The sequence below is a fragment of the Mandrillus leucophaeus genome, unplaced genomic scaffold, assembly GCF_000951045.1.
Source record: "Mandrillus leucophaeus isolate KB7577 unplaced genomic scaffold, Mleu.le_1.0 Scaffold582, whole genome shotgun sequence".
Classification (NCBI taxonomy): domain Eukaryota; kingdom Metazoa; phylum Chordata; class Mammalia; order Primates; family Cercopithecidae; genus Mandrillus; species Mandrillus leucophaeus.
This window is the reverse complement of record NW_012106275.1, coordinates 2,184,323-2,208,066: the sequence shown is the minus strand read 5'-3', so window position 1 is coordinate 2,208,066 and position 23,744 is coordinate 2,184,323. Positions and strand designations below refer to the sequence as shown.

Genomic DNA, 23,744 nt, shown 5'->3' with positions numbered 1-23,744 from the left:
GAATGAAGACGTGTTGCTGTAGGAGCTACTATTTCTGCGAGGGAAGCAGAGCAGCTCTTTGTTGGTTCCAGCCTTTGATGAGTGAATTGGCCTTTGATGACGGGCGATGTGTGTAAAGGGCATCCCACAATTATGGAAGGACAGGCATGAAAGAGCATGGCCCGTATAGAAACGCTCCTGCATACACACCGTGCTCTCCTAGGACCAGTATTTAGCAAATCCTAATTGTATCTCTTCTACGTGTTTCATGAGCTCTGCCCAGTTCACACACATTATTCAAGGTCTTAACAAGTTCTTAATGATTCACACCTGATGGCATACTTTAGTGCATCTGCCAGACTCCTGGACCTGTTTTCTAAGGACTTGTTCTCATAACCCCTGCCGAGGAGGTTGACCCAGGTGGCCATGCTTGGCTCCTTTACCTCACCAGGTTTGCCGTAAGTGACTGCAGCAGAAGTGGACACGTGACCCAATGCCAACCAATCAGCTTGTTGACCAGTGACCAATCAGTGTCTCTCTTACAAATTTAAACAGAGACAGAGACTGTCTCCAATTGGTGATGGCTATTGCACCTGATAGACTCAGAGCTGGTATCTACATTGACTTCATTGAAGAGACAGAAGAGGCAGAGAGGAAAAATCCCAAGAGACAGTGAGAAATAGAGGAAGAAGGAAGACCACAGGGCTGCTGAGTAATGAGGAGGCTTTTTTTTTTTCCTGAGAGTTTCCTGGTTGTGTGGACCAGCTGTGCTTTTGGTTCCTCTCCCTACCTATGAGATCATTTTCTATCCTTATAATAACCCACTTTGGGCAGCCAACACCCTCACTTTCTAAAATAGAGAGAAATTAATTAGAATTAACCAGAAAAACGCAACTACTGGGCCATACATCTTTCTGGTTACCTGAATATTCATTTCAGTGTAATGTGTAACTGTGCAATGGCATAGGTATTGTAGGAGATAAAGAAGGAGTAAGAAAATTCATTTTCTTCAGAAGGTGTATACATTTTGTTGATAAAACAGATAATACACATCACACAGTGTGGTTAAGTTCCCAGGGAGTGGAGAGGTATATAGGAACAGTGTTGGGAAGATTTGAGCTAGTTCTGGAAGGATATGTAAGATGTAGGAGTTTCTTTCACGTGAGAGGAACTGAATGAAGATGTGAGGAAAGTGTCTAGAGGGACATGAGACTGTGCTTCTTAGAGCAGAGTTTGTGTGTGAATGAGAGAACTAAGGCTATTTGGATGAAAATTTATCTGGAATGTTGAAGCCTTTGATAACTGGGCTGAAGAATTTGTTCTTTATTCAGGAGACAGCAAAGAACCACTGAAGGGTTTTGAGGAGAGTAGTCACATTGAACAATAATTGCATTGAGAGATGAATCTGTTGGGTCAACAAATCAGAGGTGGAACAAATGCTTTGGTGCCTTGCAGCACAAGTGCTGGTCCCCTCTGATTTCAGCTGTGATGGAAATGGACAGCTCCTAGGCAGACTGGTAGAATCCCACCCCAAGGGCAACCCTCAATATCCCTGGACTTCTTTCTTTCAGGGCTTTCTATGAAGGCAGGAGTGCCACGATCCATCACAGAGCAGCCCATAAATGTGGGGGAGATACACTTTCCAAGGTACTTTTTAATTACTGGAGGATGGGAGCCAGAGGTAGATGCGTGTTTCCCATTCTTCAGAGGACACGCGAGGCACTTTCTAAAAGGTTTCTCTCTGGCTTTCCACTGCTGTCCAGCTCAGTAACATCTATTCACTGGCTTTTCCTCCTTCCCTGTTTCATTCTCCCATTTCTGTACCTTCCAAATAAACTACTTGCATTCAACAAAGTCATAAAACATCTCCCATAAGACTTCCTAGATTTCAAAGGATTGGAATTCACTTCAATTGAACACTATTCAGGTACAAATACTCTGTAGTGTCTACAAATAATTTGTTTCTTAATATGGCACATCACTTGTCTACTTTTTGTGTGTGTGTGTGTGTAATATAGGAACAATTTGTTACATACATTTTCTTCTTGCTGGTGTAACAGAAAAGTAGGAGTCTATTATGCTTGGATTTGATTTTGCCTTTCTCAAAGCTTGCACTCCATATACAGTGCATGCCAGTGAAGTGCCTCTATTGTGTGTTAGTCAAGGTGAAGTGTGGGTGGTGGGTGGGGTCAAGGTTACCCACTATTGTGATGAGACCATGCTGGATTCCTGTGATGTGTGTGAACTTGATCTAGATTATGAGTCTTAGTTAGGTCAAGCTGCCATAACAAAAATATCATAGACTGGATGGCTTAAACAGCAGAAATTTATTTCTCACAGTTCTGAAGGCTGGAAGTTCAAGGTCAGAGTGCTGGCATGGTCAGTTTCTGTTATGAGTTCTCTTTCTAGCTTGTAGACGGCCACTGTGTTCTTACATGATATGAGTAGAGGATTGAGAAATCTATCTTCTTCTTCTTGTTATAATGCCACTAACTCTATCATGCGGGTCCCATCTCCATGACTTATGTAACTCTAACTTTCTCCAAAATACTCTATCTCCAAATCCCATTGCATTGGGGGTTAGGGCTTCAACATGTGAATCCTGGGGCCATAACAGGTGCCACATACAAAATGAAAATGTGGGACTCCTTACCCAAAAATTATTGAGCATTTCAAGACAGTGACTGCAGAGAATCGAACCAAGCACAGGCTCTTCTGAGGGCAGGGTCTTGTCAGGTCCTGTGTTTGTGGGGACCCTGTCCTCTGGCCCCCACTTCCAAGATAAAGAGACTTGGACTCCCCTGGAATGGAATCCTTGGTCTGTGTCTTACTAGCTGTGTGCTCCTGGTCATGTTTCTTTACCTTTCTGAGCTTTAGTTGTTCATCTACAAAATGAGTAGACCCTACATCATCAGGGTATTCTCGGGACTAAGTGAAATGATATGCAAAGCACTCGCCCAGGCTGCACTTGGAGTAAGCACATGCTCACCTATGGTTCTCGAGATCCCTTTTCCTGGGTTTTTCCACCTGCTAAGTAAGACACAGGGAAAAGCTCCATGTGCATGCAATGCATAGTTTTACATACATCCCTGGCAACATGCCTGTGGTATGTGGTAGTGTCTCAACTTAGAGTGTGTTTGGAGAATAATCCATTAAAGAGGGGAAAAAATCAATAGCACAATTAGAAACCATTTCTTCCTATAATGACGCCAGCTGCCGGAAAGGCCACTGCTACCGAGTACTGCCTCTAATGGTGTGTGCTGCCTGCTGCTCCAGCCAGCCTCTCTTTTTTCCCAGGGTGTGATGTCCTCTTAGGACATCAAGGATATCAAAAATGCAGCAAATACAAGGCATACATATCCTGCCTTAATCAACAATACAAGATAACAATTTATTAAAGGACTAAACACACCCTACCCCCTCAGCTAAACTCCATCAACAATGCAATTTTGCTTCTGTGCATATATCCTATTTGGTTTTCTTCTTTTCCTATTCTCCTTTCCTATAGAAAGGATTTAAAACATCAGGACTGAGCTGATTTTAATCTACAAGGAAAGCTGAAAGAACCACATGAAAATTCCTTGGGAAATTGTGCATTAGGAATGATTTGCATAAACTGTCCATCACTTTCATGTCTAGACAATGGTTTGGGTTTCCACCTTTTTCTTTAATAATCATCATCCTTCAAGATCATTTTTTCATTGACTCATTCAAAAAACATGCATTCAGTTGCTACACTGTGTGTCCACTTGCGTGGGGAGTTGTAAAGTTCATTAAAAGTAAAGATTCTTGATACAAATAAGATCATTTTCCCAAATTAAAGGTCAATCTCCAGATCAACCATGAGCACATTTTTTAAGGTCACTTGAAATTTAAGAAGTTATTTTAGTTCTGTTTGGAGGTAAAATAATTAGACTAGAAAATAATGGAAACTTAGCAGTAGAAGTGTTAACTATTAATTTTAGTGTAATTAAAATGTTAGCCAGGTGTGGTGGTGGGTGCCTGTAATCCCAGCTACTTGAGAAGCTGAGGCAGGAGAATCACATGAACCTGGGAGGCGGAGGTTGCAGTGAGCCAAGATCGTGCCACTGCCCTCCAGTCTGGGCGATAAAGCAAGACTCTGTCTCAACAAACAAACAAGGAATGAAAAAAGTGTGTATTTTATAGTCGAATAAGAAAAAAAATGAACAGAATAAAGTGGATACAGAAAAGCAATTTGAAAATCCTACTTTGATTCTTTAATTAAGCATGCCCAAAGCCTCCCTCTGACAGATGAGAAAGCCCCACATGGAGGTCTCACTTGGGGTTGAGTGTTCCATTTGCCCTTGAGCCTTTCTTCTTGTTTGCCTAACATCATCAGATACCCAGAGACAAGCAATCATTTTTCAAATAGCTCCTGCCTCCATCACAAGCTCACTTTTCTCTCCCTCTCCATCGCATGTTCTCCAGGGGAAAAAGCACTTAAAAGTCAATCTTTCAGGGGTTCGACCCACATGCCCCTTTCTCATTTTCGAATGCTCAGGAGGAACAAGAAAACACTTGCATAGAATATGATGTCGGTGCTCCCTGCCTGCTGCCTCAGTTCCTTACTCCTGCCAGGCTTCTTTTTGCCCTTGAGGCTCTTGGGCAGTGGAGTCTCCATTCCCCCCAGCTCTCTGATAACATGTGTAGGGACCATAGAAGCCCACCTGTCCACTATGTGTTCCAACGACTTTCTTTTCCTGACCTCCACAGAGGCAGCCAAACAGTGGGGTGCATTTTGAAAGGGGGAGCTACCCTGCCCTCAGTACAGCAGGTCATCAGCTGTAGGTGATGTTGTCAAACTAGAGACATACATCTCCAAATTGGGTTTTCAGTTGCATTTCCCAATGGCTGGTCATTCTGCTTTTGCTATGTGTTGAGAAGGGACCATCATGTCCAGGAAGCCTGAATAAGTACATAAATAAGGGTAATTAAATCTAATGCTTGACAAATGACAAATGCTCATCACTGAGGTCAAGGAAGGCTATGAGTTCTCACATCAGAATTACATTATTGTAAGTGATATGGTTTGGGTGTTTCCCCCTCATAGTCTGCATGCATTAACTATCATTGGAGACAGGATGTGGGATGCACTGACTATCCATTAACGTGGAGGTCCCTGAATTGCATTTAGTCTAAGAGTTTTGCTTTCATTTTCATAGAAGCTTTATTCAACTTGTTGCTTTGAATTAGGCTTTCTTTTCAGAAGAGATCTTGAAAGAAGAGAAGCATTTATGTCTATTGTTCATTGGCAGGAAGAGAGCACAAAATGTTATCATCTTCCAGGCCATTTGCTAGTTAACTTATTTTCACAGTAGAGATGGTTTAACTCTGTTTCAGTATAAATGACTTATCATTTTAGGACTTATAATAGCTCACATTTTAAAAGTAGTGTAATTTGTACATATACTTTGTGTAATTCTTTTAACTACTTTCAGATTGTTTTATTCTTTGACTCAAGTTCCAATAATCAATTTGATTTGATAACCAATGTTAATAAGTGTTTTATAAAAGGGGCAACTTTCTGCCCTCCCTACCCATTCTCTCTTACCCTGCCTTCCTGAAATTGGCAAAAGCTCAAAGAATTTTCCATTTCTGGACATACCTGTGGTGCTGAATGCTTCTGGTGTGGCTAAAGCCCAGTGCTCCTGCCACTGTGATGGTGGGGAGTGGGCTGTGCTTTTGACACACCCAAAACCTAGAACCACCTAGAACAACCAGTCACCAATGGGAGCCACTTTCAACCACATCCACAACCCTGGCCCGGACACAAAACATCCTATCTTTCTACAAGTTAAGGTTTACAGAGGGCTCTGATGGGTTTCTTTACATGATTTTTGCCTTGACATTCCTTGTCATGAATGCATGAATGAACCTTGGTTTATTTATTCTGAGTTTGTTTTACCCTCAGTCCAGATGAGGAACACTTAACAGCTGAGGAGGAAGGAGATGCTCTGTTTTGCAGGGCTCAGGGAGATGAGTTGTTAAAAAGAATGTTTTATTATTTATTTTTAGGTATGCTTGAAGAGAAAAAGGGAAAAAAATAGACATACGAATAGTAACATTTGTTTCTGGCTACCAAAAATATACATGTTCAAAGTATAAAACAGAAAATTTTAAAAGGAAAAAAAGCGCAGGGAAGAAATAAAAATCACCTCATGCCATATAGTGGCTCTGTCAAACATTTTTGTTTGTGTCCTATATTCCCGTACGTTCACACATATACAAATTCTAGTGACACATGCACCTTCTTTTACCACAAGAAAATTTTATTCTAGAAAGTATTTTACTCCCTGTACTTTGCACTTTACAATATATTGTAAGCACTTTTTCCCAGAGCAAGTATAGTAACTGCCTCATGTCTCTTCTTACAGATGTGTCAAAGTTTACCAATGTCCTCCTGTTACAAATCTGTGCTGCTTTTCTTCCTTAGGCATTATACACATTTCTATCTCATGATAGTCTTTCCATTGAACTGCCTCTATTTCCTTAAAATGCATTCCCAGAAATGGAATTGCAGGATCAAATGTTATACACACTTTTTAAAGCTATTATACCCATTGTCCAGTCACCCAGAGAAAAATTACAACGTTTTATACTCACTTAAACAACAAACCCCCAAATTTCTGTACTGTCACCATAAGCATTAATAGTACAACATAAAATGTGCCAGGCACTATATTAAGGGTTTTCTATGCATTTTTTTCACTTAATTCAATAATCATTCCCCGAAGCAGTATTGCTGTCATTTGCATTTAGCAGATGTGTGAAATGAAGCTTAGAGAGCTTGAGTTCATTTGGTCATAATCCCGTGACTCTGGTTTCAACTCTGAAACCTGGCTCTTAGCTGCCATGGCATATCATACATCAACATTTATTGAGCATCTAGTAAGTGCAAGGTACTGTGCTATGGCACTGTAAGGAGGTGCACAGAGGAGAAGTAAGCATGATATCTGTTTCCAGGACCTTCTAATCAAGTAGGGAGAAGAAAATAGATGCATTCATGGTATTGTAGTATGTGTCTATTTTCTTCCCCCTACTGAATGCCGTTGGGCCAAGTTACGTAATTTTGACAGCAGGAAAATAATTTGGGCTGCAAAGGATGGGGAGATTACAGTCAACTGAAAGGATTAGGAAATGCTTTGCAGAAAAAGAAATTATTTGACCTTACCTTTAAAGGCACCACAGATCGATACATCTGGAGATGGAGAGCAAGCATTTCTAGCAGAAGGACTATAGATAAGTCGTGGCTACAGGGGAACACAGGGTGGCCACAGATAAGAGTTTGATGGTAGTGAAGGGGGTTATAGGAAATAGGATTGCAAGATTTAGTTGGAAGTCAAGTCCCAAAGGTCTTTGCTACATTGAGGAGATAAGGTTTACTCTTATAAACAGTTAGGTGTCATTGAACATTTTAGTGAAGAGACATGATTCATGCATCCAAATATTAGTTTTAGAATAATTTTAAATGTGATTAGAACAGAAGAGACTACAGATGGTGACACAGGTAATGTGGCAAGAAGAGGATACACATTGCTTAGGTAGAATCAAGACCTGATATCTGATTGAATATAGGAAGCAAAAGGGGAGGGGTTAAAAAATTCTCCAGTTTGAGGTCAGGCTAATTGGCCGGACAGGTTGCCATTAACAAAAGTAGGATGGATATTAGAAGGGGGAGCTGATTAAGGGGAGGGCAGAGTCAACTTTGAAAGGAAAGAAGCCTGAAGTGCTAGTGAACACTGGAGATGACAGCTGAAAACGTGTCCCTGCCCTTCACTGAAGAGATCAAGGCTTCAGAAATAAGCCTCAGCCTTATCCTTAGGGCAGCAACAGCTGAAACCAAAAACTTGTATATCACTTGTCGGGGAGGGAGAATAGAGAAAAGAAGAGGGTGGGCAGGGTCTTTGAACACTTTGAAAATGGAAATAAGAGAAACAAGCAAAAGAAAATCAGAAGCAGTGGTCAAAGAGAAAGGAGGACAGGCTGGATGATTCTGAGCCATCATTGAAAGGAAAGATGCTTTCAAGAGCAGGAGCTGATGAGTAATGGGAAGACGATGGCTTTGCAATGCTGGGAGAAAATGTCTCAGAGAGTTCCAAGGCAAATGATGATTGAAAATAGGCCTGGAGATTTGGTAAGATTCATGCTACAGGTGGCCTTTTAGAGAGTTTCCTCAATAGGATGCTAAGGAAGGCAGGAAGGAATTTTCGCTTGTTTGGAAAATATGGAAGCAACAACAAGAAGAAAAAAAGATCATTTTAGGGTTTGAATATAGATAAACACATGCAGAAAAAGATACATACAATACATCTAAAATACACATGTAATATGGACAAGACCGTTGGTGCTTATAATTCAGAGACAAGGAACCAGTAGAGGCATCAGGCATAGAATAGAGATACAGGGTAAAAGGCAGTAATTGCTGGGAAAAGGTCCAAAAGAGATGGGAGGGTTAAAGTCAAGGGCCCAGATGAAGGGATTATCTACTAAAATATATGTCTTATGGAGGCGGAGTAGGGGGGGAAGGGTGATTAAGATTAGTTTAGAGGTGGAGGGAAAAGTGAACAAGGGAATTGTCTTTGATACCCCCTAGTTTCAGGTAAAGAGGCAGATGAGGTCATCTGAGGAGCATCGGGCGGTGGAAACAGTGGGAGGGGGCCTGAGTAGGGTGGCGTGGGGCAGATACAGCAATGAATGCATCTTAGTCTGCCTTTTGTTTATTCCTGGCCACATCAGCAATAGGAAACACCCTTTGCTTAAGAATCCTTGCTCCACTTTTTTTCGTAAAGAACATGCTGTTGTGGGAATTAAGGATGGTACAGAGGAAGAGGCAGAGTAAAAAATGAGACACAGGTGTTTTTCCACATGTAGACTTTGTCAAAGTGTTTGAAATGAATTAAGGATTCCCCCCACCCCGGTTCCCTTGCAAAGAGAAAGTGATGGGACATTGTTATGCTTCCTAAAATGGCATGACAGGATATGTCAAAGCTTTTATGTATTATACATTCTAAACTTACTATGACTAGATTTGCACATGAACTTAAGAAGAAAAGGTGCACAATGAAAAATAATTATATGGGAATTATTATTATTTAGATAAATTATTTTCTATAGTTACATACCATATAATGCTACTGGTTTTTAAATGTCAAAAATGCTTTGAAAACTTCTTTTACTTTATAACATTTTCTGTCTCTTTCTGAACACTTGAGGTCTAGTTTTGACATGTACATTGAGATATTTGTGAGTCTCATGGCAGCACAGTGACCCTTTTCTATTAGTGCTGAGCTAATTCTATAGAAGGTTTTGACTCAACTACTCATGACCTATTCCAGGAAATGCATTACGAAGGAGCTAGCAGATAACAAATCTCCAACTTAGGAAGAATTGCTTCTGGAAACTGCAGGTCACAAGATAAGGCTTATTCCATGGGAGCTGACTTTATCCAACTCCACACTTGGGTGATGTAGTGGGCTCTGAATAAGCTTTGTACACAGAACTGATAAACTCTGCACTAAATTAATTAAGAATTCTATTGCTTTAATAGCTTGTCCTCAAAGACCAATGACTAACACCACGATTTATTATGTGTACAACAAAAAAATGGGGCTATGTAAATTTTATAATGGGAACTCTAGGGTTGTATTAAATCATCTCCAGATTTGTTGCTATTTCTGATATCCAAGCTACACTATGTGGAATTACCGGATCACAGAAATCCAAGGTTTCTCTCACAAGCAGAATAGTCCATCTTGCCATTGAGAGTACAATTTATAAGGTGTTTTAACAAACACTTGAGTCTCATAATGTCCCTGGAAGGAGATATGACTAGTCCCAATTCACAGATGTAGATGCTGGTTCATTAGGATTGCATGTCCTGTTCCAGGAAACTCAACTCCTAAATGGCATTGATGGGGTTTGAACTCAAGACTTTCACTGACACTTACAGAGGCCATGCAACTGCATTGCTTGTTACTGATGAAACCTGAATTGGACTGACCACCCTGGCCGGGGCTGCCCCACCGTGTCTCTTAGAGCAGAGGAACAGGATTAAAGTGGGAGCTTCTAAGTGCTACTCCATGATGATTCACACTTGTGATTTATTCACCTTTCTGTACCAATGTAAGAAAACACAGAAAAGCTAAGGTGGGATGAGTAAGACTCACAGGACAGAAACGACCGTCCTATACCATCCATCCTGTCCTGAACTGCTCATCAGCTCTGCCTTCTACACTGGGTCTTGGAGGTTCCATTACTATCGACCCCGTGTTCCTCCTTCTGACTGCAAGAGTTGTTTCTACTCCAACGCTGGATGGCAGACAATGTTTCATTCTGTTCCCACGCCATTCTTCCATGGATCAGTCTGAGTCCTCAGCCCCAGGAATGAAATGGTATCTTCAGTGTTGGAGGCTCCTTTGCCAAGAAACCGAGCTAGTGCCCATTACTACACTTTTTCTAATCACTCTGAGTACTTCCAGGTTGTTTCCAGAATTTGCAATTAGAAAATGAGGCCACAGTGAAGATCCTTGCCTGTGTCTGCCTGTGCATGTTCTAGCACCTCTCTATGCCACATTTCTGCAATTGGAGTGGTTCAGTTGAAGGGTATTGACATCTTCACTTTAACAAGAGAATTGAAAAATTGCTCTCTCAATCTTGGTTATACTAATTTATAGTCCAGTCCCACCAAAACTGCCAAAGACTTTGAGGCTTTCCTCATTGTTGTCATTGTTATTGTCATCATAAACACTTATTCATTGCTTCCTCTGCCAGGCACAGTCTAAGCACTTTACACATATTAACTCATTTAACTCTCACAACAATCCTAGGCAAAAACCCATTTTGCAGATGAGGAGATTGAGGCATACAAAGATATTATTTTCTCAAGGCCACAAAGTTTGTGAGTGAAACTAGAATTACATGTCTGGCACCCTGGCCCCGATCCTGCCCTCTTAACCATAACTGTAGATTGCATCTCTCAATATCTGCTATTAAAAGAGTTTTAAGTTTTTGACAAAAAGATAAGTGTACAATGGTCATAGGCTGTTGCTTTTATTTGTATATACCTGATTTCTGGTATATATAAATGAGGTTGAGTCTTTTTTTGTATCTTTATCATCTAACCATGTTTCCTCTTTTGTGAATTACTTGTTCATATTTTTTTCACCAAGTTACTTATTATTTTTTCTTTTTGATTTTGAATAGTGGTCAGTTATGCATTGCTATGCAATAAATTATCCCAAACTAGGTAGCTTCAAACCACACCAGTAACTCTATTGTTCTCTCTTATGGTCCTGTGGGTTGACTGGACCCAACCAGGAGGCTCACATGGGGTTTTTCATGCAGCTGAGTCAGATGGTGGCTGGGGCTTGGGTTAATGAAACGCTCATTCACTCACTCACGCATCTGGTAGCTATTGCTGGAGGTTGACTTGACCTCAGATGAGGCTATCCGTTGGGAGATTTACACATGGCCTCTCCACTGTGCCCTGGGCTCCCTTGCAGTGTGGTGGTGGGTTCCGAGAGCAAGCCTCACAGGAGACAAAGCAGAAGTGCATGATGTTTTTTTATGGCTCAGCCTCAGAACTGACTTAGCCTTGCTCTCCATGTACCCCGTTGATCAAGGCAGACTGGAAGTTTCAGCGAGGGTCAAAGGTACGGGACGTGAAATTTGCCACTCTGTGGGAAGAGTGTCAACATCACACTGTGAGAAAGACATACAGGATGCAATGGAATATATCACAGCAGCCATCTTTGAAACATTTTCTCAGCCACAGAAAGTAGTAATAATTCCTCCAAGTCTTTACTTGTTTCAAGTTTTTAATGGTCCCTCTTGATACACAGACATTTTAATTACAATAGAGTGGGTTGTATCAATCATTTTCCTTTTGGTTTGTGCTGCTTTTATTGGTTTTGTAAGACATTATTACCGTATTCTGCAATTTTAGCTATATGTATATATAATTTACATACATAAAGATGTGTTTATAAAAATATATGTGTGTATATATATACTATATATTGTTTTATTTTTACGATTTAATTTATATGGGACATATTTCTCCACATAGTGCAAGATGAGGGTTAATTTTCTCTCTTTTCATATGTACAGTTGGTTGTTAAAATTGAGGCATTTGTTATACTTTTCCTTTCTTTTGAAAAAATTTAATATTTATACTCATATTCGATTGACTTTTCATTATGTCCTGACCCCCACCCTACCTTTTCTTTGCTTTGGGAAGCATGCATTTTATTTCCATTTTCAGTATCTACTCTTATGTTAACAAGTAAACTTAACATTAAAAAAAAAAACAACACCACTAAATTTTATCTCTACCCTTTTCTATTCTTCTTTTCCACAATATAAACACCTTAGAAGGTATTTATAACTGTAAAAACCCCAAATAGTGTACCATGTTGTGGTCTAATGTTTTATTTTTTCTTGCTTTTTTCTTTTATATTTATTTATTTATTTATTTTATTATACTTTAAGTTCTAGGGTACATGTGCACAACGTGCAGGTTTGTTACATATGTATACATGTGCCATGTTGGGGTGCTGCACCCATTAACTCGTCATTTACATTAGGTATATCTCCTAATGCTATCCCTGCCCCCTTCCCCCTCCCCACAATAGGCCCCTGTGTGTGATGTTCCCCTTCCTGTGTCCAAGTGATCTCATTGCTCAATTCCCACCTGTGAGTGAGAACATGCAGTGTTTGGTTTTCTGTTCTTGGTGAGAGTTTGCTGAGAATGATGGTTTCCAGCTGCATCCATGTCCCTACAAAGGACAATAACTTATCCTTTTTTATGGCTGCATAGTATTCCATGGTTGTATGTGTGCCACATTTTCTTAATCCAGTCTGTCACTGATGGACATTTGGGTTAATTCCAAGTCTTTGCTATTGTGAATAGTGCTGCAAAGAACATACGTGTGCATGTGTCTTTATAGCAGTATGTTTTATAATCCTTTGGGTATATCCCCAGTAATGGGATGGCTGGGTCAAATGGTATTTCTAGTTCTAGATCCTTGAGGAATCACCACACTGTCTTCCACAATGCTTGAACTAGTTTACAGTCCCACCAACAGTGTAAAAGTGTTCCTATTTCTCCATATCCTCTCCAGAACCTGTTGTTTCCTGACTTTTTAATGATTGCCATTCTAACTGGTGTGAGATGGTATCTCATTGTGGTTTTGATTTACATTTCTCTGATGGTGAGTGATGATGAGCATTTTTTCCTGTGTCTGTTGGCTGTATAAATGTGTTCTTTTGAGAAGTGTCTGTTCATATCCTTTGCCCACTTTTTGATGGGGTTGTTTTTTTCTTGTAAATTTGTTTGAGTTCTTTGTAGGTTCTGGGTTTTAGCCCTTTGTCAGATGAGTAGATTGCAAAAATTTTCTCCCATTCTGTAGGCTGCCTGTTCACTCTGATGGTAGTTTCTTTTTGCTGTGCAGAAGCTCTTTAATTAGATCCCATTTGTCAATTTTGGCTTTTGTTGCCATTGCTTTTGGTGTTTTAGACATGAAGTCCTTGCCCATGCCTATGTCCTGAATGGTTTTACCTAGGTTTTCTTCTAGGGTTTTTATGGTTTTAGATCTAACATTTAAATCTCTAATCCATCTTGAATTAATTTTGGTATAAGGAGTAAGGAAAAGATCCAGTTTCAGCTTTCTACTTATGGCTAGCCAATTTTCCCAGCACCATTTATTAAATAGGGAATCCTTTCCCCATTTCTTGTTTTTGTCAGGTTTGTCAAAGATCAGATGGCTGTAGATGTGTGGTATTATTTCTGAGGGCTCTGTTCTGTTCCATTGGTCTCTTGCTTTTATATAAATACCATCATTATTGTTATATTTATAACTCATGTTTACGAGATAGAACTATGTTTATAAATGCCTTTACTCACTACTCACTATTGTTTTTGCTTTTTCTAATCTCACCACATCTTTCTGAGTTCAATTTCCTTTTTTACAGAGATCATGTTTTAATCATTATTTCAGTGCAGGTCTAAGAGTACAAACACTCTCATTTTTCTTTTTTTTAATTTAGTAATATCCTTTAGCCATTTGAAGGTATTACTTCATTCTCTTCTTTGCTCTACTGTTGCTGATCAGTTCTTCACAATCTAACTGCTGTCAGTTTGTAGATTTTTTAAATTAGCTTTTACAAATATATTCTCTTTGTCCTAGATGTTATGCAGTTCCACTTATTTAGTCTAATTGTGAATTTATTTTTCATTCAGCTTAGAATTTACTAATTCAATTAATCTAAGGACTTACAACTTTCATCAGTTTTTAAAAAATTCTTCACCATTGTCTCTTCAAGTATTACTTCTCTCACATTCCATTTGCTCCTTCTGGAATTCCTATTAGATTCATGCTAGCTGTTCTCATTCTATCCACCATATCATAACTTAGCCATTTTTAAAATCTCTATCTTTCTGATTCATTCTGTATAATTTTCCTCAGCATTGACTTTCAGTTCACCATTTATTTTTTCAGCTTTGTTTAATTTGTTGATTAACTCAAGCACTGAGTTTTAAGTTTAGTATCTTATTTTATAATTTCTAGAATATTTTATTCTTATAAAATTTATGCTTTTTGTACATGTAGTCTTATTTTTACCTACTGAGCTTTATTCTTTCTTTCATATCTTTATTTTAACATCTTGAATTGATAGTTTTTTTCAGATTTTTCCCCTGATATCTTTAGATTTCAAGCATTTCTGTTTTTTGAGTTTATTGTTAATGGAGCATTTGTTGGTGTATTTTAGTATTTTTTACTATGCACTTGTTTTCACAAGAAATACATTTTGTGGCCTGAGTTAAGGAGAGTCTCTCTGAAGTGATTTTGCATTTGCTAATGTGAGTCCTCCAGCATGTCACCAGGCTGGGCAAACTTTATGTTAAATTCTCATTCTGGGGATTTGAATACCAGAGAGGTAGTACAATGGCAATGGCAGTCTCTCAACCTGTGCCTCATGCTGGTATAGGGTTTTTATTTTTCATGGGGATCTTTCTTTCTCCATGAAGATCTCCGGGCATAGAAAATCTTTGCAATGTTGACTAGCTGGATAGAGAAGAATTGGGGTGGGGTCATTTGAAAATTCTGAGTTTATGAAAATGTCTCAGTGTCAACATCCCACCTTGAGTGAGCCAAAAACCTGGTCTCCAAGCTCTGGGATTCTCACTTCCCAAGCCATTAGAATCTCCTTCCTCCCAAACCCTTTCTTTTCTTCCCTCCCTAGGCTCACCAGTTTCAGTTCTAGTGCTTACAGACACTGCCTTCAGTTCCTTCTTTATTTCAGGAATCTGTGATTTTACTTTCTTTCTTGTGTACACAGTTATATTTTTAACTTATTTTAATTTTATTCCACATTGTTATTGCTTTATAGTATTAAGATTTCCATAATAACTTAGTCTACTATGTAGCCAGAACCAGCAGTATCTGGAAAGATTCTAAAGCTAACTTGATATAAAGCTTGGGACCGAGGTTCATCCATGTTCTTGGGAACTAACTGGGGCAGCCAAAAAGTTATTCTCTGGGTTCATGTCACAGGATTACTCATAGGTGATAATACCTCTCAACTGTCAACTTTCAATGGTATCTAAGAGGTTCCTGACTTTTGCTCATTCGGTACTCTAAGGCAGTGTTTTCCAGATCATGTTTGTGGAACATTAATACTTAAAAAAAAAAAACATTTTGTATTTACTTAAGTTTGGAGAATGATGGGTTAAACTAATTTTAACAAGTTTCTGTACTGCAGGATTTCTCAGAAAAGAAGAGGAAGGCACCTGCTTTAGCATCACTTCTGTGTTTAAAAGGAAGTAAGAAAGGCTCATGTCTAAGCATGAGCAGTGGATGGGGACATGGATCAAGAAGGAGAAGGTCAGAGTATCTCTGAACCCAACACCAGAAAGCAGCAGCAGAGACTGATTTTCAGGGCTGCCTCATCTGTTTGGTTCCAAGCATGTGCTTATCCTTCTAGCACAGACTCTCTTTAGTTTAGACATAATTTAAAGCAAACACTCCTACAATCTACATGATAGTGACTTACTAACTTACTGCTGTAATTAATCCACCTTTTAAAGTTTGAATTCATCTCAGGCCAGATATCCTGTGAAAGAAGAGATGCAAAATAAGTTTCCTATTGCAATTGTCTGGACGATCTCATTTATGGTAATAGCTAAGCTATGACTACCATCCAGAAGCCATCATCAGCAACTTTACAGGGTCTTTACAATCTCACAACAACTCTGTGCATTTGGTTCTATAGTTAGACCCATTTTACAGATGAGAAAACTGAGACACAGAGATACTAAGTATGACTTCCCTCTCTACTGCTTCCTTTCAATTAGCTTTTTACTATGGAAAAATAAAGTTTTAACAGATGAATGCTTACTTGCTAGGCTCTGAATCTAATTTGTGATATCTGTCTTGAATAGAGGGCAAATGGTAGCTGTCATCTAACCACAGTTGGTAGTAAGACTCCCACTCCTTTGAGGTTTAGATATCCTAGGCTCTAGACTTGTCTAACACATGATGGTGGGCAACCTTCACTTCACCTTCTTAGATCCATTGTTCTCATCTGTTAAACAGTGATTCATAGTACTAGCATGTCTGCATCACAGGATTGTCCTGGTCTTTAACTGAAATAATAGAAGCTCATTGTAAATGGCAAGGCACTATGCAAAATGTAAAATACTACTACTGTTTATAGAACACAGCTTTGTTTTTCTTCTACTTCTGATGCATATCTGAAGTTAAGATCATGGTCCTGATGAGGACCGTGAACTTGGTGTCTGGGTTAAAGATGAGAGTGGCAGCTGGTTCCCAGGTGGTCGAGGATGTCATTGAGGTGATGGAACATTCCACGTCCCTTTCAATCCCAGGATCAGGGAAGCTGCTCTCTCCTGGATTTGCTGATTGTATTTTTAAACTAAATACTAATATCTGTCACCCCAAAATGTTTTCCTGAGGATTCATGAGTAATCAGAAAGGTATGTTTCAAGGAATGTTGCTATTTTTATTATTTTTTTCTCTTCCAGACAATCTCAAGAGTCTTTACAATTAGAAAATATATTTTTGAAAAGGCATATTGTACTTAACTCTATTTATAAAAGGAGATCTAAACAAGTCTGCTTGTTCTAAATCTGCCTAACGACTCGGGTAATAAATATTTCTGTATTTGTTTTTGGAGCCCATCTGAGTCGTCAAACGTGTTTGATTTAGGCTTAGTTCCCTTGGAACAAATGATGGCTGCATTTCCTTTTCCTTCGACCACTATCGTGTTTTTCCAAGAACACCAGCATTCTCCGTGAAGGCCCCCCAGACCTCAGTGCTAGCTTGTTCACTTCTCTGGAAGTGTTGTGTCTCATGTTAACAAAACAGATGGGAAAGTCTGGGGTTATGAGAAAAGACAAATTCTGCCCTGAGTTGTGTTGGTCCATTCATTCCCTCACTCAGTGATCCAGACATGCAGCAAATGCATATTCAGTACTTGCCATGGGTCAGCTGAGAATGAGAGACAGGGTCTCTGCTGTTATGGACCCTGTATTCCAGTGAGGAGGAAGACATTAAGCAGACGATCACTCATATGGTTTATTTTTTAATTAGGAAACTTTCACATGCCATTTGCAGTTTCTGTTGCATGCAGCTCCCTGGGAAGAAGTGGAAAACATAATTGAATATTTATCAGAGATACCTGATCATAGGAGTAGGTGTGTGAGGGTAAGGATCATTTACTTTTTTGAGAGTTATTCCATTGGTAGAGGTCAAAAAGTTGTAAGCTATTTCATGGGGAGAAGAGTAAGTAAATTACATTATGTTTCAGTTTAGAGAAGGGAATTGGAAGTAGAAAGTACCTGAATTTTTCTCTTGAGAGTCAGGTTAAAAAAAATAATTGAATTTAAATTTCAGAAAGGATTGACTTAGACCTCTGGTTAGAATATCTAGAAGCTGAGATTAGACTTCCATCAAGGGAGGTGTTGAGAATAAGACAGATCATGGGGTTTGATGGGGAGAATCACTGAGGGTAAGGAGTCGGGGGCTGGGCCCTGGGTTTCTGAGACTGTCTTAGGCCATTATTCTTAGCTGTTCTTCTGACTGTTCCGCCATTAGAACATGTTTAAATATATGTCTTGAGCTTCATCTAGTTGCGACACTCATTTCCTTTAACACTCACCACAGCTGAGTCTTGCATTTTGTCTTTCTTAGAAGTATTTGATTTTTTCACAACATTTTCCATTTTTATCTATTATGATCTATCTCTTCCTGTCATAGCCGGAAACATGATACCAGGATTAGGCAACTCTCCAATCGCTTTCTCTTGGGTAAAGTCTGAAACAGAATAACCCCAACCCATCTGTTATCTTTTCAACATTTTCTTGTTTTCCCTATTATCACTTTCTAATTTTATGGGGGAAAAGGAATTCATTTCTTTTTAAAATTGATGTACTTATTTGAAGTCTTATTTGCATTGCACCAATTCATCTAGATCTTTACAGGGTGATAAACTGTACACACAATTACATAGCACTTTTGGCTTTTAATTTTTGTCTAATTTTTGTCTTTTTAATTTTTGTTTGACTTTCTATTTTAATTGTGTGTTTTGTTTTGTTTTGTAGGGGGTGGGTGGGATACAGTTACTGGCTTGATTTCTAAAGATCTGTTTATTCCAGTAACATTAATTTTCTGTTTAAAGTCATAAATTTAAAAAAAAAAAGTAATGAATTTAGATTTTACTCTTAGGAGCCTGAAGAGTATAATTAATTGTCTGAAGAGTGGGAAATCAAACCAAAGGGAGATGTTTACTGAAGCTGCATATAATGGAGGATGTTCCTAAAGAAGAAAGGCATGCATTGGTCACTTCCTTTCCAGAAAGCAACAAACAAGACCAGTCTTTGGAAAGTATGCATTTAGGACAGTACAGCTATTATCACATCCCTGATGCTGATGTGGTGACTAAGATGGAGAACTTGGGTGTTCATCACATGTCTCTTAAATCATCAAGCAGCCCAACTTCCTCAAACAGCTTGGGAAATGCTCTTCATTTCAGAAATAAAAACAATGGAAAATGAGTCCTGCCTGGATAGGAAAAGTCCATACATTGCATTTTCATTGACCTCTTGAGCTCACTTGTTGTAGGGCTTTGTAATATGTAGAGGAGGTTTTTGAGCTACTCATACCTAAGACGGCTTTTGTTAACCAGCCATTCAATTTGAGAGTAACTAAGGGAAGCAGAGATCTCATTGCACTTTACCACTTTCAGTGAAATGCATCCCAGCAATACGAGTTAAGAAACAAGAAGATACTTTTGCACAGTCATTCAACTTCTAGAAGTTTCTAGAAGGAAATTGTCTTAGGGAAATAATATACAAATAAATCTCTCTTTACGTCATGTTTATTTCTTTCAGTTACATTCTTCATTTTATTTTATTTTAATTAATTAATTTGTTTATTTGAAATGGTGTCTTGCTCTGTCGCCCAGGCTGAAGTGCAATGGCGTGATCTCGGCTCACTGCAACCTCTGCTTCCCGGGTTCAAGCGATTCTCCTACCTCAGCCTCCCGACTAGCTGGAACTACAGGCACCTGCCACCATGCCCAGCTAATTTTTGTATTTTTAATAGAGACGGGGTTTCACCATGTTGACCAGGATGGTCTCAATCTCTTGACCTTGTGATCCGCCAGCCTCAGCATCCCAAAGTGCTGGGATTACAGTCATGAGCCACTGTGCCTGGACTCTTCATTTTGACACTGGTTGTTAGTATATATTGCATCAAGTTTCCACTGTGTCCCATTCTTTACAGGTGTTAGCAAATACTTAAAGAGAAAAAAATCCTAATTTGCCTTTGTTAAGCAACTTGAGTTTATAGATATGAATAGGGTTGTGATTTACTAGGTATACCATCACATTTGGGTTGTTCCCTTTTTGAAACCCTGGTCAGAAAAACAAGAAAGTATTTTATATATGCTGGATTTTTTGTTTGTTTGTTTTTGAGACAGAGTCTTGCTCTGTTGTCCAGGCTGGAGTGCAGTGGCACAATCACAGCTCACACTGAAGCCTTGAAATCCTGGGCTCAAGCAATCCTCCTGTAGCTTCCACAAGCATGTGCCACCACAGCTGGCTATTTTTTAATTTTTTGTAGAAACAGGGTCTTAATATGTTGCCCAGGCTGGTCTCAAACTCCTGGCCTCAAGTGATCCTCCCACCTCAGCCTCCCTTAGTGTTGGGATTATAGGCATGAGCCACCATGCCTAGCCTGGAACTTTTATAACAAAGTCACAGAATATGATTTCAGAAAGTACAAGCTACTGTAGTTAATTTCTTCTGCATGAACTCAAAATTTCAGGGTTTTTTCCTCTGTAATTCTAGGAATTAACCTTGTAAAACAGTATATTTTAGGGAAATTTTGGTTAAAAAAAAAAAAGAAAGTGTACCATGCATTTTGAGATGTTTTAAGTTTCCAGAAAATTTGGCTATTGTGTAGTTCTCATGAGAAAATGGTACCGTGGACTTCTGGGTGATAATTATTCTGACACAAAGCAGCAGCAGGCCTGAGCCCTCTTGCAAATGCAATGCCAGGTAGTTTTTTTTTCAAGAAATAAAACGTCAGTTTTAGCCACCTGCACATCTTCGGAAGTTGTGAAATGCTAGGACCTGTAAAAACTGACTTCCCATTCTGGTTTCTAGGAAATGTTTTAGTTCTCATCAGAATAAGACTTTATGATCTCAGACCCTCTGTCTTCCACTTTCTCTTCCCCAATTGCATTCTCCCTTTGAAAAAAGTCCACTGGATTCTGAAGCTGCACAACTCCTCATGGCATATTTAGATGACTACTTCTGCCACGTTCCTCACTATTCCATTGTATGTGCCTTTGAGGCTTCATTTACAAGTGTAATGCTTGCAGGTACAGCCCCAGTGAAAGAATTTGGGGCTTTCCAACTTTTCCTCCCTGTTGGCAGTTTGAGGGCAAAGAATTAAAGGAGTTAGGATGAAGGGTGGTTATTAGCTCATCTTACCAAATGATGGCTCTGAAGTATTTAATAACAATTGAGTTGCAGAGAAAGCATGGCTTCTCTATGGGCAAATCTACATGTCCACCTGGTTTCCAGGACACCCAGCCTTACAGGCAAATGGTACACAGCTAAGGGAGAGAAAGTGTAGGGAAGGAATGAAAGGATTTTAAAGATTGACTGTTGCAAGCTTATTTCTGGTCATTTGATTTTCTAGGGTAGTATAGTTTCTCAGTTCTCTTCACATGGGTAGTTGGGGGGAACCATAGGAAATAAAATGAAATGTTTATGTTAGGAAATTAGGCAGTTACTTATTTTCTTCTTAATACTATACTTCTATTTTAGGAGAGTATGTGTGAGAGAGAGAAAAACAAAGAGAGAGAGGGAGAGGGAGATGGAGGGAGGGAGGAAGAGGGAGAGACTGCGACAGAGACAAAGGATGGAAGAAAGAATGAGAAAGAGGAAAGATAGGAGAATCAGAGAAGGGCAGACAGAGAGAATGAATCCTTGTTTTATTTTGGGGACAAACATTGCTCTCAAAGTTGCAGTTATACACACATACACGTACACACACACATCTGTAATTGACGGAGGTTTGAAAAGCATAGGCATAACAGAGTCTTAGAGACTGCATATATGTTCATGCTCTATGGAAGGAAGGGGACATGAATGTACTTAGCGTGGCCAGTGGAATGATGCAACTAACCAGTGGCAATAATAGTTTCTTACTGAGTAGGTCACAGAAAGACAGGAACTATGATCATTGTTCATAGGAGCCGATGGAGGCATCAATGCTTTGAACATTCTCTTCTTGTGATGATGACAGCTCATATTTACTGAGCATACTGGATTCTATGCACTTGATATCAACCGACATCTAAATTTCAAAGCATTCCTCACCAGATCGGTGCTGGAGTTTTATTTATTTATTTATTTATTTTTTGAGACGCAGTCTGTCTCTGTCACCCAGGCTGCAGTGCCGTGGAGCCATCTCGGCTCACTGCAACCTCTGCCCCTCCAGGTTTAAGCAATTCTCTGCCTCAGCCTCTGGAGTAGCTGGGATTACAGGCGCGTGCCACCACGCCCGGCTAATTTTCTTTTGTATTTTTAGTAGAGACGGGGTTTCACCATCTTCGCCAGGCTAGTCTTGAACTCCCGACCTCGTGATCTACCCGCCTCAGCCTCCCAAAGTCCTGGGATTACAGGTGTGAGCCACCGCGCCTGGCCGTGCTGGAGTTTTCTTTGATTTAAAGATGAGCTTTTTCCTCTTCTGGGGACGATGTCTAGAGGCACTCAGAATGGTCCAGTGTTTGACAAACCGTCACAGGTTTTTCCGCAAGCCAGCTTCTCACTACACTCGGCTACCCAGAACCCGTGGTAGTAAAATTGTTTACCTTTACACCAAGAAGCTTGGGATAGCACCAAAATCTGTAGTCAGCATGTTCAAGGGTTTCATGCTGTGAGACCTAAAATCTTATGAGCTTGTCCAAAACACAGAAACATGTCAGGAAGGCCTGTGGTGGTTCCATGTGTGCTAACTGTGCTTGTGAAGGGATCAAGCATGCTTTTCTTATTGAGGAGCAGAAAATCATTGTCAAAAGTGTTGAAGGAACAAGCACAGAGGCAGAGAGCTAAATTCAAACTAAAGCTTTTATGAGTAATAAAAATTAAGAGATATAAAAAATAAATATGAGGACACCGAGGCACAGAGAGGTTCATTAACTTACCCAGGGGTAGTCCGATGGTGGAGGTGGAGCTGTGAAACCTAAGCGGTCAGGCACTGGCGCTGAGCCCCACTCAGCTATGTTGCTGTGAACTTTGCTTCCTTATCTCAATTTTGCTATTTGCAGGAAGCCAAGACTTTTATTGTCCTTGACAACAGTTTTTTTATTTGCATCAAAACGCGACCTGTGTCCGAGAAGAAACAATTTTCAGAGGAGACCAAGTAACCATATCAAGATATTGTTGCCATTGAATGATAAAAGCAGATCATGCCTGTACTGCGTAACAAAGGGAAAACTTGTACTTACCAGTTTAGGTCAGAAGAGAGCAGTGGTAGAAAAATAGTGGCCATGGAGGGTATCTGAGAAAGAAAGACTATGTTCAGATGCAGAGGGGAATTTTGTGGCATGACAAGTCATGCCCGATCCAGGCTGGGTTGCTAGGTGCTGCAGGACCGGGGTGCAGGGCCCCCCGGGTCCTGTCCCACATGTGTACCCTCCTTGGCCCCAGAGAGGTAGCTTTTAAAAAGTTCCGCATTTAACTTTTTTTTTTTTTTTTGAGACGGAGTCTCGCTCTGTCCCCCAGGCTGGAGTGCAGTGGCGCCATCTCGGCTCACTGCAAGCTCCGCCTCCCGGGTTCACGCCATTCTCCTGCGTCAGCCTCCCGAGTAGCTGGGACTACAGGCGCCCGCAACCGCGGCCGGCTAATTTTTTGTATTTTTAGTAGAGACGGGGTTTTACCGTGGTCTCGATCTCCTGACCTGGTGATCCGCCCGCCTCGGCCTCCCAAAGTGCTGGGATTACAGGCGTGAGCCACCGTGCTCGGCCTGCATTTAACTTTAAAGCCTGACCTTTCCCAGGTCAATATCAAGCTCAGGAATTGGGGAAGAATAAGGAACCCTGGAAGGCTCATTTGACTGAGGTATCCTTCTGAAGTTTAACTTTTCGTTTTGCTTTTCTCTTTAACCCTGGATTGAAGTTCTTTTAAGATCTTAAACCTATAAGCCTTC

General features: G+C 39.9%; 1 long non-coding RNA gene across 1 annotated transcript in view; it reads left to right on the top strand.

The window, feature by feature from the left end:
- The window catches only part of LOC105553169, a 217,289-nt gene that overhangs the window by 89,332 nt on the left and 104,213 nt on the right, over positions 1 to 23,744 (top strand). The window lies entirely within an intron of this gene.